At 42.1% G+C, this 12190-nt stretch overlaps 1 protein-coding gene across 1 annotated transcript in view; it reads left to right on the top strand.

The window, feature by feature from the left end:
- The first annotated feature begins 6353 nt into the window (after nt 1–6353).
- The window catches only part of LOC306706634 (activated CDC42 kinase 1-like), a 39966-nt gene continuing 34129 nt past the window's right edge, over nt 6354–12190 (top strand). The window contains exon 1 of the mRNA XM_079173781.1: nt 6354–6467. The gene's annotated coding sequence lies outside the window, so the exon portion shown is untranslated. The remainder of the gene's footprint in view (nt 6468–12190) is intronic.

Genomic DNA, 12190 nt, shown 5'->3' with positions numbered 1-12190 from the left:
TGTCCTTACATTGACCCTTCACATCATCACACACTTGGATTTGGCTATAACTACTTCCACTTTTCACATGCTGGAGCTTGTAAATGAATCACTGGGATCCAGTTCTTCACCTCTTGCTTCGGCTGAATATGACAGACACTGCTGGTCCGTGGTGATGGTGGGCGTGCTCACATACATACACGGCAGTGATGGATTGTAGAGAGCTCTGTGGAATAAGCAGATTGTTGAGAAAACCAAATGTGGTTTCCTGATGAGGTACAGTCTCCAAGCTTCCTGTGAGGTGATATAGTGATGTCATCGAGTGGCCATTCATCAGGCTGTATGTTGTGATACTGTGAAAGCGTCTCTGGGGAAAAACATGGAACTACCAGGTTTGTTGAACTTACTCTTGATAGGAGCGTCACCTCATGGTGAATAGGGTGAAAAATCTAATTAATGGATATATCCATGAAACTTACCAGTTGATTTCTTACATTTTTCGGATGAAAATGTAATTTTTAATATGCAAATGAGGGATTCTCTTAGCAGATGTGAGCTAATTTACATACATTTCTGGAATTTAGATAAAGCCCGGTTGAAATTTCTTGTTTAATTCTGTTGAAATATAAAAGTCAAAGGTTTTTACTGAAGGAATTTTGGACATCTCTTCTCCATAAACTGTCAACAGCAATAAAAAAAAAGAAAAAAAGAAAGAGAAATAACCATGTTTTTAGGAATACAATGTAACATAAATCAGGCTATAAATGATATATGAACAAACCCTTCTGTAATAAACTTCAGAATATAGATGGGAATGAAAATGGAAAGTTTAGTGTATACTTTAAAGATATGTATTGTAAAATTCCATACATTTTGAAAACACTACAGGTGAATAGGGTTAAAAAATTAAGTATAGATATCACCAACTTCCCCCGTTGATTACCTAAATTAGGACAATTACTTTTCTGGCATATTATTTTTTAATATGTCATTATGTAATGCCAACTTTTTGTGACTTCAGCAGAAATCTACAGTTGCAAATAGACAAAGTGTAGTAAAAAAAACACTAGTCTGAAAGAAGAAAAAAATGGACCCGTGCATGTTTTTACCTGCATAGTGTCTCTCCTGATGCATTCAGTAAAGTGAGGTTTTAGATGTACACATTTCAAATACCGAAACAGGCAATGTAACATACTTCTTTTAGAAAGAAAAGGTTTGTATTCTCTCAGTTTTCGATCGTGCTATTTTGTAATTTTTTTGGTTTCGATTGCTGCTCAACATTCAGCCCTGATCTCATTACTTGCAGGATGATTAGTGACTAAACTACTGTCGTATGATGAGGCTGACAGTCATATGACCTAAATGTGGTTAAACACATTTACTCCCTCCTCACTAAACACTGATATGGTGACGGACAGACAGGCCACAGTTGTATGACTGTGTACCGATTTCAAGGTTTACGTAATGCGTCGATAGTTAGAATCCGTTCTAATTTTTACTTGAGTTAAACAAGAGAATAGGAAGATTTGAGGGGCAGCTATAGACCTTCAAAATAAAACAGAGGCGCACAAAGCATTAGAAGGTGAGTAGACGTGATCAGCATCATCTTTAATTAAAGAATTAGTCATTATAATTCCCAAAAAGTCTTTGAAGATGCAAATAATTAAGAGTCTTCTGCCTGACATGTTTAAACAGAGACCTCAAAAAAATGTTAGTATTAAAACTAGTATTACTGCTCTGACACAGTATGATGACTACAGGTGATTGGACATGTTCGATGTATTGAGCGGAAGCTGTCTGTCAATACTGGCTTGATGCCCAGCGAGCAGTTAGAAATACAGGAATAGTGTCAAATGTGGGCACCGGCAACTCCCCAACAGGATGTGACAGTTTGCAGGAGTGTTGCACCACCTTCCTGCATTCAAGCTGTATGTTATACGGCAAGTTCAAGTCTTTAATTAGGAATGACAGCTGGGGATAAGATGTCAGGACGTATTCCAGTGCTGCTTTATGAGCAGCATGTGAATAATATCATATGCAGACTTGATTCGTTGGACTCATTTGAGAGCATGCACATAAAATCATGAATCTTCTCAAGTTTTTGCTTCTAGCTAATGTCTTAATGATGCTTATTCTTCTGTGCCAAAAAACATAAACGACCCATCAACCAAACCCCACTGTTGACATGTTCCTTCACTGTGATTAAGTTACTACTAACTGGTGGAGTGAATTACCCTCTAATCCATCAAGCTTAAAGTTGCAGTAATCTCTTTAAAATATTGTAAAGGGAACGCTGTAATGGAGACCTATGTTACATTGTGATTTATTCTCCTTCTCTGTCTACTTTGTTACTCACACGTACTATAGATGCGTGGGCGTGAGCGAAATAGAGAGTGCTGGTTTTCCTGTCCTGTCTCCTCTGTTGACGAGAGGAGATTGCGTTTCACTCCTCTCACCTCCTCCATAGCGTCTCGTCTTCCTCGTTGCAGCTTCATGCTTTTGTCTTCAGGAGGGAATACAGTTGACCCGGCCTCTCTTAGTTCATCTCTTATTACCAGAGTAACCTGATCACGGGAGTATGAGGGTTCAGTGTCAATAGAAACATCATCAAAACAAAAGTTCTGTCACTAAAGAGATTCAGAGTTGAATATATTTAACATGTACGCCACCATTTGTTAAGTTTGGAGAAACCCTTTTATAAGGATGTTTTTCTTCTTTCCTTCAGTAATGACTATTTTAAGAGAGACAATAGGAACATCATAGAGTACACCAAATAGCTGTGGCCATGAAAGAAGAAGTATTACATTATTACAACATACATTTAGTTGATTTCCCCACATTGTTACATGGAAACAAATTAGATTTTTTATTTGTTTACCAGTCCAGAAAAGCACAAGTGACCCTCGATGATTATTGAACCACACCTGTGCTTGCATTTGTGCTCTAAATATTTTGGGAAGCTCTTTTTCTTTTTGCCCCCTGCAGAACTTGTTATAGGCATCATTGTGCACTTGACACTGAAACCGGAACCTGTTTCTAATTTAAATATGTACACATTCTGATGCTAAGCTTCCTGTTCCATGTACCAATGACTGATTTACTCTATTTCTATTCAGCTGTTGATCAGCGAGATCTTTGTCTCTTTCTGGACTTTCAATTGTCAGTCTGGTTGAACCTTCGTACCTCTATTTGTTCTCCTTCTACAAAGCATAATTTTTTTGCAAACCCCTCATACATAATAACATCTGACTGTAACAAATCAAGGTTTTGTGGCAGGCCATACCAAACGTTTGAACGGCAGGGTATCTTGAGTTTTAATTTGATGGTTAGGCTAGTGTCATTAGTTGTTGTTGTTGTTGGAATAAAAAGGATTTAACGGTTAGCAGACGCGTTTAAAATGCAGCACAGTCCAAGACAAAGGCCATTGTCAGTGGTTGAAGAGGTCCTGGTCCACTAAACATGATGCAGTTCAATTTTCAATTTTGGTGAGTGGTGCCATGTTGTCAGTGTGGTGGTGGTGGGGGTGGTGGGGGGGGGGGCAGCATGAATGAAAAGCTTTTCTGTTGACAGTGGAGTGCATGAATCAGCAGTGACTCTGCAGTGGAAAAGGCAGGAGGGGCAGGCTTTCTATTCAGCGAATCGTGATTAATTATAAGCTGATTAAGATAAGACAAATGGCGAGGGGACGGGATAAAGAGCTTTATGTTTGAATATTGTGTTTGTAATGCCATAACATGTACAGATGGTCTCGTTAGATGTGATGCTAAACTGGTATCCTCATCCTACGTTTCACACGGTTGGACTGTGGGAACAAATTTGGCTTTGTTTCAGACTGAATTTGCATCGTGCGAGCGTGACATGCAAAGGTTCACTTGACTGCGAGGTCACCATTCAAAGTGGAATACTCTCACCACTATACTGATGAGGTGCCAACAAGCAAGGCATTTGAAACACCAATATCCAGAGGACAGTGACCAACATTAAATGAATTTGAAACAACTTGAAAGAATAGCTACCACAACCAGTGTTCAATCTGATGATCAACCAATCGTTTAGCCGAGAGCCCAGTATTCGTGACTGGTCATAGTGAAAGAGGACAGACATGTTAGAAGTGATAATATGGAAATGTGTATAAAGCAAGTCTTAATAGTCTACAGCCATGCTAGTGGCTCTGTGAGGCTGTGCATGGGGCACAGCGGTGCATTGAGCTAAATGCTAACATAGACATGCTAACAGGCTCACAGTGAGTATACCAACACGCTGATGGTTAGCAGGTAATGTTTACCTTGTTCCCAGTCTTTCATGTTAGCATGCTAACCTTTGCTAATCAGCACTAAACATAGTTGGATTAGGAATGTCGTTAGTTTTTCAGGTATTTGGTCAATTCAAATTTTGGCCTGATACTGCAAGATGACCAACAAAGTTGCTACAGTCCATCCTGTGGGGAACATGAATGTCTGGACAGAATGTCATAATCCATCCAACAGTTGTTGAGATATTTCAGTCTGTCACTGTTGCTTATTTGACCTCAGTTTGGCAAGGGAGCTGCTTTTCTAGTACATTTGCAGTGTTTTAATTAAGCGACCTCTGTGCTCGACGGTGTTTGTGCAGTTTATTTTGGGCCTTTCTTGGACTCTCTAGGGACTGGGTGGTGTCTGTGTGGCTTTATGTGCCAGGGTGGGGGCCGCAGCCTTAAACCACCTTCTCCTCCCTGCCCTCTGACAGAGTTGCGTGACAGAAATGTGAAATCCGCTGGGGTCGAGTGATGTCGCCCTCTGGCATGTTACAGACTGTTGTCGATATAGAAAAAGATGCAGCTCACTGTTTTTAGCCTGAGCCACTAATGCATCAATGTGTCGATAAATGAATGACATCCAAGAGGCTATTTGTCACTTAAAAGCTGCCAGATTTGTGGAGTGTCTGTTTATTTGTTTACAGTTCACACGCCTATATGAGCTCGTATCTGATGGGTGTGTGTGTGTTACTGTCCAGCGTGCTCACAGTTACATACATAGTGCTTTTTTTCCCTTCTTTCTCACAGACAAAGGGGTCATTTGTGGAGCGTCTGCGGGGAGGAAGAATAGCTCGGTGTTTCTCCGTGTTGTGAGCTTCTCCTCTGACACTGTAGGCTCCAGTCAGCTACTTCACTAGGTGGTGGGTGGACTGTGTCCTTGTGTGTCCGTGTGAATTGCATTGATTCATTCATACTGCCCTCTCCTGCTCAGGGCCCCAGGCATTCCTACCACAGCCCCCAGACCTGGTTGGAACAATGTCAATTCACATTAGGCATTGGAAGCTGCTTCCGGTTGTAGCCTGCTGTAAATGATTGATTCAGCGGGCGGCGGTCAAATAGAGTTTCATGTTCTTTTAACTTTTTCAGGATTTATATCAAAATTCTGTGTGATCTTGAGCTGTGCTCCGAGGTGATTGTACTCTTAGATTAATCAAAAATACCAAATTCATTGGAAGTGTTACAGTGGTGTTGTTGTGAGAAGATGACTCATCTGTGTGGTTCAGGTGTTGCCAGCGCTCTGTTTGGTCATGTGTCTGAAGTGTGAGTGGGTAGATGGCCGGCTTCCGCTTCATCTCAACATCATGTAACGTTCCATGTGGCTTGAAATGGAAAGAAAGAAAAACTTGCCTTGCACTAAAATATAATAACAGCATTAAGGTGGGTGTTTTTTTTATATTTAATGTGTCTTATACCAAAATGTAATGTTTACAGTCTACAGTAGACTAAAGTGTCAAACAGGTTATTGCCTTACTTTACTTTCAATTGAACCACTGTCGATACCATAGTTTAGTTATCTTTATTCATTATGTATCTTTTCTTTTCAGTTTTTTACAAGTAGGAGCTGCTGTCTTGTTTCCTGTGCTTATTATTAGCCTGTGTGTTTGCAGGGGGCCCTCCAGGGAAGTCAAGCCCTTTTTTGTTGAAACCCTGTAAACCTCCCAAGGGCCCTGGCTCTGACTCATTCTCTTATCACAATATTAGGTCTCTCTGTGGGTGTACAAAAGACCCACGGGTGCTCACTTTCAGTCACTCAGGACGGTAAAGACTCGGCGCTCGTGTCGGTGTTTATCTGCCTCATGTTGTCGTCTGCAGATGAAAAACAGCAGATCTGCAAGTAGAGGTGAAGCGGCAAGCTCTCTGTGACGCTTTATGGAAGGCAATAATATATTTAGACCTCATCAGACAACAACGTAACTATTTTCTTTTTTTTTTTTTTTTTTCCAGGCAAGTCATGAAACGTGCTCCTGGGTTTGTGTTGACCAATGGATGAGGATGAGATCTCGTGAGCGTGTGCCATCGTCGCAGTGCCGTGGACTTGTAGCTGGGCAAAATCTCACCTCGATGGACTGGGGGCCTCGTCTGCACACGGTTGACCTTCTGTCATCAACCTGAGAGGGGCCGTCTACGGTGTCGGAGCGGCTGCTGGACTCGGACCAGGAAAGAGAGCCTGGTTTCAACGGCTCAAACATTGCAGGTAAGAAGATTGTCAGACAATAGCGCTGTATTCTGTTTACTGAGTTCACTGCAGCTGGGTGTGACTGTCTGCTGTGCGTGTTTTTTGCCGTAGTGTACACTGTTTAAACACACACACACACAAGTTGGGTTTGCTATTCTGTCTCTGTGTGTGTGTGTGTGTGTGTGTGTGTGTGAGCTGTGCAGACATGAGATCATGCCAAACAGTGACTGTGCTTTGCTCAGAGTGGGGAGGTCCACAGACCAGCTCTCTGTGTGTCTGAATGGCAGCTATTCACTTTGCAGAGGAGCAAATGCAGAGGATGATGTCATCTTGGGTCACACTGTTGGTTTTTCGTGTGCGAGTTAAAGATATCATGGCAGGATGATGAAGAAAGTATTTACGTCTCGCACGTATTAATGACATCCTTGCAGATACACACTTTAAAAACAGAGGGTGGGTGTGGTTGACCATTTCCTGTTTTATCGGACTTGTGTTTGTGCATCCAAAAGATGATCTGTCGCGTGAGACACGGGCACCACGGTGACTGAAAAAACAGTTCTTAGCTAATGAGTTGGAGGAGGAGGAAGTTAGAGTCACACTGGTGGCTTTGATAGAAACCTCACAAACACACCACGCACAGGATGCCGGCCAGCCAGACGCTCCCAAACAGGTGTCTGCAAGCCTCAGCACAAAGAGAAATGATAGTCGAGTGTGTGTGTGTGTTTGACGGCTAAGAATGAGGGAAAGGGAGAGGAACAGACAATGCGAGTGTGTACGGTGTGTGTGTGAATGTAGGAACTGTGCCAACATGCCTTTGTGTGAGTGGGTGCCCTCACTGACACTTTGTATATGCTTTTGTTTTGTGAAACGACACACGAATGACCGAATGCCGCTGCCAGGGCAGTGCTGGTTGTTTACTTATTCGAGGCAGACCATCAGTGTTTTGGTCTGTATGTGGCTCTATAATGGGAGCAGGTGGAGTGGCAGCCCTGCACATAGATGCTCATCACACACTTGTTACTTGTTGGTACCTTCACTAACCGTGAAAAAACTTGAGCACAGACTTTTTCACATGAAATCTTACTAGGTAAAATTACCACTCCGCTACGCAATCCTGTCAGTTCCTTGAATTTGTGCATTAATGTTATTCACCATAAAACCCACGCCTCCTTTCTTCTTGCCTCTATCTGTGGGATCATTAATAGAAAAAAACATTAAAAGACCTTGAAAGCAAAGAGGGCTTTGAGTTACTTGTTACTCTGGATTTGAATAAAGAAAAGTAACAGTGGAAAGGTAGACGGAGACAGAGGAAGTATGAGGATGGGGGGGGAAAAGTCCTCGGAGAGGAAGCTCCCAGAATAGCAGCAGCGACCAGTGAGTGTGCTTTTTGTGGAGATTGTCTCTGAATACTTGGAGGGCCTCAGGGGCCCGGACTGACAGAGGAGAAGTCGGAGGAAAGGGAGCCTCTGGGATTCAAAGTGTGTGTGTGTGTGGGTGTGAGAGAGAGGACAGTGTTATTTTAACCCTGAGCTAACATCCGGCTGTCATATCATCCCCCCCCCCCCCTGCTGCTCCAGTCTGCTGACTCCTCAATCAATCTACCTGCAGACCAGTTGTCACATGCCTCACTGTTGCCTTCACGTCTTCTTTAGCCTTCCTCTCCTTTTCCTCCGTTACCCTTTCACTTTTTTTCTGTTGCTCCGCACAGATACACAGGTATTGCATTACACAGCCCCCCCCCCTTGAGGACCGGCGTGCTGTCTGTCACTTCCGGGTGTGTTGTATGCTCCCCGTGTTGTTAACGCATCAGATTTCCTGATGAAGTGACCCTGTAATAGAGCACCTTGAGGCAATGCAAAGCCAGAGGCTTCCCAAAGTTTTACTCTGAAGCCTCTACGAGCTTCAGAGCACTGACCGTTGTGAACATGGGTTAGTTTTGTTGGCAGACGGTGTCTCATATAAAACAAGCCCCAGCTCTACATGGTGGAAGTGCAGATAATCTTCTATCATGATGTAGGTAATTGTATACAGTGCTATCAATAAATATCGTGATATAGCAAAGTTTCTGCAAACGCTATCCATAAACCCTAACACTAAAAAGGTTCATGGATAAAATATCTGACATTATTTTGTTTTTGTTAATCCTTAATCATGGTCTTTATCATCATCTCCCAACCCTACACTAATTCAAACAAACCGGCATGAATACAGCATTTGGTTCGACTCAAAGACAACGGTTTGAAGCTGCATGAGGCTCGTGCTCATCATCAATGTTGTTAGCGTGAACAATCCTCACAAATATAAGAGTAACACCCACGTTGGAAAATACCAGATGTATTCTTTTAGTGCATGCATAGTTCACCTCATAAATGGTGAGAGGCCTATCGTAGAGGTTCAGGGTTCACACACAGTTTAACACCATGCAGCACAGTCCTAGTGTTGAGGAATGAATCATAATAGAGTCAAATCCTTCTCACTGATAGCGCCTGTGTATCATCGTCATGACGATCCTATTTTCATTCATGTTCTTGTAGTAAAGGTTTGCTTCCGTTTGTTGACTAGCTGTGTTTTCAGTCCTTATCGTTTTAGCCTCTATACACACACACACACACACACACACACACACACACACACACACACACACACACACACACACACACACACACACACACACACACACACACACACACACACACACACACTCAGGGCCACAGGGTACGCTTGTGTATCGTTGTCTCTCTTATCTGTCGTTACTCTGCTCAATCACTCACTCTTTCAATGTTGCAGTCTTTCTTGTAGGTCTGTGACAGAGCCCACATCCACCCACACACACACACACACACACACACACACACACACACACACACACACACACACACACACACACACAGACATTGACTGTGCACCTGCATTAAACACAAAGAACAAAACAAATCAAACTCTTTGTTTCCGTTTGAGGCGGGTGCATTCAAAGTTTGAAAGTCTTTATACTTTAAGAAGACATTATTTTTCTGAGACATGCTTCAATTTGATGAGTTTATATTGACGCGTTAGCAGAGTATTATGATAGGATATGTTTTGTAACTACTTGCAATGGAAGAAGTGATACATTGCTGAGGCTCTTTAATGTTTGTACCAGTGCCACATATTTTGGTATGCATGTTCTACTTCTTAAAATGCCATCTGTCAGGCTGTTTCTGAGGCTTTGGTAAGTGTGTGCATAGAAATCATTAAGCTGGCTTTTCACCTTTTCTCATTGCCAAGCAGAAGGATGAACGGCAGACTTCTGCAGGCTGGTATCAGTCCTAGGGAGGGATGTCTGCTTTTTCTAAAAATAGAAGAGATTACGTCCGCGCAGACGGACATCACAGAGAATTATTAACATCTAACCTGGCATCGGTTTGAGAAGCAGTCTGCCCTCTTTACTTACTATCTACTACCACATTTACTTCAATATTCTTAAAATAATGAAAAGTCCCGATATATTTTCAGTGTGAGTTTAAACACTGGTTATGTCAGTTTTGATTGCATTGAAGCAACAACTCAAATAACTGTGTGGTTTAAAATGCCCCCCGTTGCTCCACTGAACGCCTTCATTACAGCTGTCCTCAAGCAGCAGTGTAGATTAACATCAACTCTTGATTTAGACTTCTTTATAATTCATGTCAGACTGTTCAGACACATTAAGGGCTAGAAACTGTGTAATCGGTCAGAATTTTAATTATTTGTTTCTACCCACACGAGTGTCGTAGTTATATTCATTTGACTTACAACTGCCTCATAAACATGAATTAAACATTAAAACGTGTTCTTCTCTCTGCCTCAGGCTGCCTCAGGCTGCCTCCATGTGGCCAGACGGAGAAATGAAATCAGCAGCGAGTACATCAGAAACACAAACGTTATTCACACGGCACAGATCGACAACTGTGGCTGTGAACTTTGCTCATTTAGCCAGATGGAATCGCTTTTTCCCTGTTCGGTATGTTACAGGTGGGAAGAGTTTGCATTGTGCCTGACAATATGCTGCGCTCATTAGGACGACACCTCCTTGGCTCAGATTAAATGCAGTTTTAAATTGTGGAGGGTGAATCACATGGTAGTAGGGCTGGACAACATGGTTGAAATTGATAAGTTGTTATTATAAGTATTTTTTGGTCTTAAATGTATGCAACATCTTATATTAGAGTGTAAAAGTGATATTTAATGCAATGAAATGCTCTGCTTTAAAAATGGCTAAAGTTAATTAGTTAGTTCATATGAAATTAGATTACAATCCTGATTGATATTATAATGTTTCCCAGCTCTAGATCATAGTACACAGTTTATATTGAAGGAATCATATCAGTGCCTTGATTCCAGGACGGCAGGGTTGGCATGTGAGCTGAGGGTGTGAATGAGTCGGTGTGCTCAGTGTCACTTCAATGTCACACACACACACACACACACACACACACACACATGCATGACCAGGCAACCAGATGGCAGTGAAGCCCAGAGAGCTTTAGCTTCTGATGATTTGCATACCTCATCACCTGTGACCTTGACACCAACGCACTGACAGATTATGTGAGACAGTGGGACCCTCGTTCCGGCCTCCCGTCCCCCTAATCCTGTCCTCTGCTTCCCTGTATGGCCCGGTGTTGCCCCCCGCAGGCTTTAGATCACCCTCTTAAATCCCACCTGTTTAGCCTGGAGGGACGGGGGGGGGGAAGCAAACACCACACACACACACACACACACACACACACTCTCGCGTGCCCCTTCGACACTTCCTAGAAAGACGGCATGCGAGCTGAGGATTATATAGCACGGAGGTCTATCTATCTATCTCTCACTATCTGTCACGTTCATACAAAGACGCGCATGCATTCTCACCTTCATCCCTCTCACACACACCTCTGTCCACAGTGGATTTGCTCCGCGTTCCTGTCCGCCTCTGATTTCAGCCGAAGTGGAAATCTTTCTGGGAAAGGGGTGATGAGAGAGGCTTTGTTGAGGATAATAACTCTCCTGACAACAACTCGGTATGAAACATTGTGTGTTCTACAGTGGATGGAAGTAATTATGGCGTTTGACTTTTTGACTCTGTGCCCACCCATGATTGGTTCCCAACTGAGCCTGCTGGGCTGGGGACCATCTTTCAACCTCATTGGGTTTACAGTTCTGGACTTACTGCTTTGAAAGCTGTTCATGGTCTTTTTTTTACACTTGATAAAAAGCTGACGATACAAATTCAGAATGTGATACTTTTTATGACAATTTGTCTTTCTGCTCATCCTCTTCCCAACGCAGTCACATTCAATTACACTTAATCACAATTAAATGAGTACATGCATGGATAAAACATGTATGTATTGTTATCTTTTGTTGTACATAAAGTAGCCTGGAATAAGAAAAGATGATTTGTTCAATGTAGCAACCCAATTGTATAAATAATTGTCAACAATTTGTTTTAACTGATTGCATTTGTAAGCATTTTTCAAGAAGAACATTGTTCCTAACTTCTCCACTGCGAGGGTTTGATGCTTTTCTCTGTTATATAACAAGTTGAATTAAACATTATTAGGTTTTGAGCTGTTGGTCCAGTGGAATTTGAAGATCTCATCTTGGATTCTGGGAAGTCTTGATGGGAATCTTGTGATAATTTACGACTAAATTAATTGAAAAATGGAACTGACAATTCGGATTAATCGATGAAATATTTGTAGTTTAAAATATCGGAATTCATGAAAAATGTGTCA

Source organism: Pholis gunnellus (genome assembly GCF_910591455.1).
Source record: "Pholis gunnellus genome assembly, chromosome: 14".
Classification (NCBI taxonomy): domain Eukaryota; kingdom Metazoa; phylum Chordata; class Actinopteri; order Perciformes; family Pholidae; genus Pholis; species Pholis gunnellus.
The sequence above is the reverse complement of the archived record's forward strand: the minus strand, read 5'-3'. Positions and strand labels throughout refer to the sequence as shown.